A 6808-nucleotide genomic window follows, 5' to 3' on the forward strand; every position below is an offset into this window, starting at 1 on the left:
ATATTTAATTTTATTTTAAAATATTTATTTATTTAGAATGTATTAAAATTTAAATATCTAAAAAAAGTATAAATATATATGTAATCATTTCATAAAATATACACCCAACAAATATATTGAATATATTTCTCTTTATTTTATATATTCTTCGTGAGTGTGTGCCTTGTTCTTTTAATTTTCTAACAAAGTGATATCAGAGCCACTTATAAAATATCTTCGTAAAAAAAACCACTTTATCTTTTCAATATCCACAATTATCTAAGATCAACTATGACAATTGGACATCCCGAATGAAAACAATTTTTGATGCTTAAGAAATATGAGAGATAGTTGAAAAAAGACTATGTAAAACCAAAAAATGTGAAGAAATTAACAAAAATTCATAAAAACAAATTGAAAAATAAAAAAAAATCAATGTGCATTTACTATCATTCATCAAGACTTAAATATTGATATATTTGAAAATATTGCTGATGTAACCAACGCAAAAAAACTTAAAATACTCTTTAAAATTTCGTCATAAAAGTTGAAAAGATGAAGAATGTTCATCTTCAAACTCTAAAGGTTGAATTTGAGTCTTTAATGATGAAGAAGACTAAATTCATTTCGAATTATTTCACCAAAATTTTGACAATAGTGCACCAAATAAAAAAACTTAGAAAAAAATTAAAAGATATTCATATTGTTGAGAAAATTTTTCGTTCTCTCAACTCAAAATTTTACTATGTGATAGTTGCCATTGAGGAGTCTAAAAATTTAAATACGATGATCAGTTAAATGGTTCTTTACAGGCTTATAAAGAAAGAATGCACAAAGACAAACAATAACATATAGAATATGTCCTGCAGGCAAAACTTAGAAGAGAGGCCAATAAAAGTGAAAGACAAAAACGAAATTAAAACCATGGACAAAGATGAGGATGTGGTCACGAAAGAGAAAGAAATAAGAAAAACTATTTTCAAAAGAGAAGAAATCAAAAAATTTTTTGAAATCCTAAAAGAGAAAGAACGGTTGATAAAAGACAAATTAAATGTTATTCATATAAAAATAATAGTCATTATTCTTGGAAGGTCAGACATTCAAAGAAAAAAAAAAGATTTGTTGTGCACAATGAGGATGTTGAAGAACTAACATTAGCACCGAAGCTATTTCAGATAGTAGGCCGGGCCGGTCCAGCCCAGTCATCTCCAGGGCCGTGTTTGGAGTGAGTGGGGCCCATCGCAACCATATGGTTCTGACGTAGTTTCATCATCTTCATCACTTTGAGATATTTCCTTTTCTTCTAGTGGTACATAGTTTCTGTAAGTTGAATATATTTGCCTAGTTATACTTATACACTGCATTATATCATTATAATAATTGGGNNNGTTAAATTAAAAAAAAAAAAAAAGAGCAGACCACAACACATGGATGAGAACAGGGTCATTATATTGCAGTTTAGAGACGATAGTGTAGTTATGGGGCTACGGGTGTACATTACTCATGCATATGTCACACGGTAACAAGAACAACAACAAACAAAGCGATTTATCAATTATCTACGGATCACCCGAGAAAATTATTATTTAAAAATGTGTAAGTGATCATCATAGAGGATTAGAGGGGCAGGTAAACCAATTTTAAGTAGACACAAACTAAAAAGAGACAAGTCAGTATTTTGTTATTTAAAAGATTTCTGTGTTCGAATAATATATATTCCTGTCCCTCTTTAATTACAGTGTTGGTTTAATCATAAATGGAAAAGAAAATGGGAGTGCAGAGAGAGACACATACCATCCATAAACTATCCACCGAGAGGAAATGTATGATCTAGAAATAATAAGATCAAGATCTCTGGACCACCTCCAATAATATCCCGTGCTTGTTTGCACTATCGACCTGTTAAGGGGAACCACATTATTTACAAATTTGAATTTGATTTATTTATCTACATAAAGGTTAAACAATTTTTAAAATCTCATGATATATGATACTATGCCTAATCATTAATTTCTGGTGTCCTGGATCAATTGACCTCACTCGTTTGTGCTTTTGGAAAACATAAATACATATTTTATTTTTTTGGTTGATTGTTCTAAAAAAATGAAGCAGAAAATAAGTAATTTATCTTCGTATATTTTTAAAAAGACAAATATACACATGTAAAAAATATAAACTATAACCAATAATATTAAAATTAAAATTTTAATTAAAATTTTATACTAATAAACAAATATATAATAAAAATAATTATACCCTTTATTTTCTAAAAATAATTATACCCTTTATTGTAATTTTTATAATAAAAATACTTATATCTGCTTCTAATTTCAATATAAAATAATTATATAAATATATCTAAATACAAAATATTTTTTATTTCTATTTTAAAATACTTCTCTCAACCGTACAATAATTGTACAAAGAAATGAGGCTTATTTCTGCTCGGAAGTCTGCTTTGTTTGCCTCTGATTCCCAAGTCTCATTTTCATACAATACAAATCTAATTTGGTTTTTATTTGTTAGGAGTGAAGCTGGGATTTATTTGTCTTTTAAGTATAATTTATACTAAAATGAGATGACACCAAAAAAGAAATAGGTAAGAAAGTAAATTGTTTCACGAATAGGTCTCAAATAAAGCTGAAGACCACTAATGAACTCCTAACTTGTCACGGCCGAAAGGGTAAACACAATTATTATGCACGATAATAAATCCATTGCGCTTTAATTGGTTGCAAGGGGTATATAAGAGTGACAACTCAAGCTCTGGATCGTGATGCATCACATTCACATATGATAAAGTATTACACTAAAGCTAAAAGTGGGGTGAATTCAGGAATTTCCACACACACAATGGATATCTGTCTAATTGCTGATGCATATATAGCATATTCCTAAAATTTATCAAGTGATTTATTAAATAGGAAAAGTATATGTAACATAAAGTACTGCAAGACTAGGGTTGGTTCAAAATCAGTGGGTTACGAAAACGATGTATAGCATAATCAAGCATAGTTAGAAAGTCAAATTCACATTAAATGAATAAGCTATGATTTTAAAGTATTAAACATATGCAAGTTGTTGGATATGTAAAATGCAGCTAACCTTCACTTTGTGCATTCTCGGCAAGAATCGTTGTCTATGCAGACCCTATACACACAGAGAATAACAGAAACCATTAAAATATCTTTACAATGAACCCTACTATCCGATCGAACCAAAAATCAGAAGCAGGCGAATAAAAGAAGAGAAAATCAAACAGCGAATGATGTGTAGTACCTGGGAGGATGTATTCTCTCAATGAGCGATTCAATTTCCCGATCCATGTGTGGATGGTAAAATATATCCATTGTCTATGACTAAGAACAAATCAGACAAGCTTCAATTGGAGTTTGGCGGCGGCTGCAGGGTGATAACCCGAGCTACTGCGTCTTCGTCGATCTGTACAATATGCTGTATGAGTAGTTTAGAAGCATTCAAAACGGCATCGCAATTGATGAAAAAAACGCGTATATAATAATTGAAAAAGGCAGAAAGACGCGCGATATTGGAGCGCCGAGCGCCGTCAATCTTGTTTTCTAAGCGATAACACCGAAGCAATTAACCAAAAAATTCGAAAAACCGTTGGAAACCCTTCAGGATTTTGGAACCTCTGAGAAATTTCGTAGTAACGAATTGTTTGTTAAAAAATGACAGGGAAATTCATATTGAAAATACGGTTTCTCCGGTCGCATTGGAGGATTCAAAAAAGGGGGCGGCATTATTGGTTGAAGCTTCCAACTAATTGATCAAGCAATTTTCCTTTTCCAACAAAATAAAGAAACTAGGTAAAGTAAACGAGATATGAATAGCGCATAGTGAATTGAAGAAAACCATGGGAAGATAGGATAGGATATGTGACGTAGGCGGTTATGAATTACCTGTGGAAAAAGATGCAGCAGAAGTGAAATTCATGTAGTGGAGGTTTTCCGCTATGTGAAAGAAAGAAAGAAAGAAAGATGGAACGCAGGGATACAAAGAAGGAGCCAATTCTTGATTTCTATGTTTGGCAGCGTGATCCCTGTTCACTCAACAATTCCAAGTGTTTGTCTGTATATATTGATGTTGAAGCTTGACAAATATGTGTATACCTGCTAATGTTGGGAACAAAAAGGAGAAGTGCACCTCCTTGGTAACAGAGAAGTTAGAAGCTAGAATATATTTTGTTCCAATGATTAGGATTTACTTATAAGATGGGAGAGTGAGCCTGCTGAGCCTGAATGGCGCACCACATCATCCAAGTTTCCAGAACCGAGTCTCCAAAATTAGCAAAATGATTAGAACGCGTATCCACGGGGTTAATCCAGTAAGGCAAGGTAGACGTGTGGTAGTGCCACGTAGCCGTTCCTTGTGTTATAGGTGTCAGCCCCCGGTGTTCTGCACATGTGGTCAAACTCGGAAATTAAGTTGCGGTGGCTGAGTCTCGTCTGTCGTCTCTCTCACTCCCCCTGAAAGCGACTGCCACGTGTTTCTTTCAAGAGAATGCCGTTGGGAAATCAGTTTTGGGATCACACCACGCCGTGTTTTTAGCATTCACCTCTACTTGGCCGCAATTTTCGGAAATGGATCTTCTCCATTTTTTTTGTTATTAGAAAACATAAAATGTAATCAACATAAAATGTAATCTCTCATCTTTAATCAAAACGTCAAAAACTGTGCAGTAATAATTTATTCGTATTTCCGTGCCTTGACTCTCATATATTACTACTAAAGAGCATTTGTCATATTTTTATAATGTCTATAATTTAATGTTTAATGATAAATTTAATAGTTTCTGATTTAACTTAAGCAATATTGCTAGCACTTTTTTTAGAAGTTCTTGGACATGTTCAAAAATTTATCGATACCTCTCCTTCCAAATATTCGAAACTATAATCAAAATCAGTCGAGCTCTATGAGAGATTGTTCCCTAAAGTCCAATTTATAACACTGAATCCCTCCACCAATCGAAGAACAAGGAACAACTAACATCTGAAATGAGGTAAGTCAAAGGACTCTTCTTTCACACTAGATTAGCATCTCCACAGAAAAATAGACAGTGCATGAGTGATTCTAGTGGTGATTTACCATAGAGGATTTTTCATATAAAGACTAAGATCCTGTGAGGGATTTTCAACTTCAATAAATGACTTGAAACTAGTCTCTGTTGTATGAAATTTGGATAAAATTCGATAGAAGTATGGTAAAATTGGTAAGCAACCTTGTACCCTGGTGCAACATTATATATTTTTGCTTTGTTTATCACCCATTGAATTGTGTTTTCACTTTCTCTTGTTGTTATGAAGAGGATTCGCTAAACAATTTTTGGAGAACAAATATTTGAGATTAATGCTTGGTTTTACTGTTTATTTGACAAAAAAGGTCTTTCACGCATAATAGATGATAACTATCTGATAATAGTACTGCAGATGGTGGAACAGTGAAAAAGTAAGGAGGTGGAACATTGAAGAAGTAAGGAGGAGGGAGCCATGGTTCATTGAAGATTTGGATATCACCAGAACTTACTTTTCAACTAATGTCTTTCTGTACAACTCACCTCCCTTCAAGAATACTTTACTAACCCCAAAAAAGTAAAGTTCCTACTTCTGATGTAGGGATAGAATTAAATCTGAAATATTTACCTTTAAGCATTCTAGAAAGAAGAGAGTTTGGTTGAGTCATGATTTTCCAACACTATTTACCCAAAAGAGCCAAGTTTTGAGTCTTGAGATATTTGAAACTAAGTCCACTTTCTTTCTTAGGCCTAGTCATTTTATCCCAACTAATCAACACCATTTGCCTTTCAAAACCTTTTTGTTCCCATCAGAATTGGTGCATCAATATGAATCTCAAATATTTTTCCCCCATAAATTGCTTAGCGAATCCTCTCCATAACCCTCGGAGAAGGTGAAGACACAATTTAATGGGTAATGAATAGAGCAAAAACATATGATGATGTATCAGAATATAGGATTGCTTACCAATTTTATCATACCTCCATTGAATTTTGTCCAAACTTCATGCAATAGAGGTTAGTTTTGAGCCATTTATGAAAGTTAAAAATTCCTCACAATATTTTGCTCTTTGCATGGAAAATTCTTCATGGTAAGCTTCTTGTTCTGCTTCTCATTCACCAACGGCTCCTATCAACTTTGGCAACTTGTCTAATCTGCAAGTTAGCTCTAAAATCACTCATGCACTATCTATCTTTTTGTGGGGGCGCTAATCTGGTGTGAAAGAAGAGTTCTTTGGCTTACCTTATTTCATACCATAAATGTTCCTTGTTCTTCTACTTTTACCAAAGTTTGCAACTTGATCATAGTTCATATTGAATTTTGTAATTGCTTACATGAACATGCCACAGTTAATAATCTTTGATCAAAAGAAACCTTTCTAAGAGTTGTGATGAGTTTGGAAAACTCTAAATTTAATTTGATGGTGAACAAATATTATTAAATTGAACTCAATTCCTACTTGCTTAATTAATAATTTTGTTGATGCAGATTTTAATTGGGCCGAGAAAGAAATTAGCTAGCCCAACATGAATCCAAATACTCAGCTTTAATATTAAGTGATTGTGAATGGTGGCTGAAATTATGGTTATGTCACTTGGGCCAAAAAGAAAAGAAAAATTGCAAGCCCAATGTAAATGTAAACATTCAACCTGTAGAACCTATGCACAATTACTCAAGAGGGGGGTGAATTGAGTATTGCAACAACAATGAATCTTTTTGCGAAAGTTAAAGACAATATACAAAAGTGTTATTGTACTAGTATTTTTCCAAGAGCTTAACTCAATTGCTAAGCATTT

General features: G+C 32.8%; 1 pseudogene; it reads right to left on the bottom strand.

Moving 5' to 3' along the window:
• LOC107471458 (ACT domain-containing protein ACR1-like) overlaps positions 1-4521 on the bottom strand; it is a 10258-nt pseudogene extending 5737 nt beyond the window's left edge.
• Between the last annotated feature and the right edge of the window lie 2287 nt (positions 4522-6808).

The sequence above is a fragment of the Arachis duranensis genome, chromosome 1, assembly GCF_000817695.3.
Source record: "Arachis duranensis cultivar V14167 chromosome 1, aradu.V14167.gnm2.J7QH, whole genome shotgun sequence".
Taxonomy (NCBI): domain Eukaryota; kingdom Viridiplantae; phylum Streptophyta; class Magnoliopsida; order Fabales; family Fabaceae; genus Arachis; species Arachis duranensis.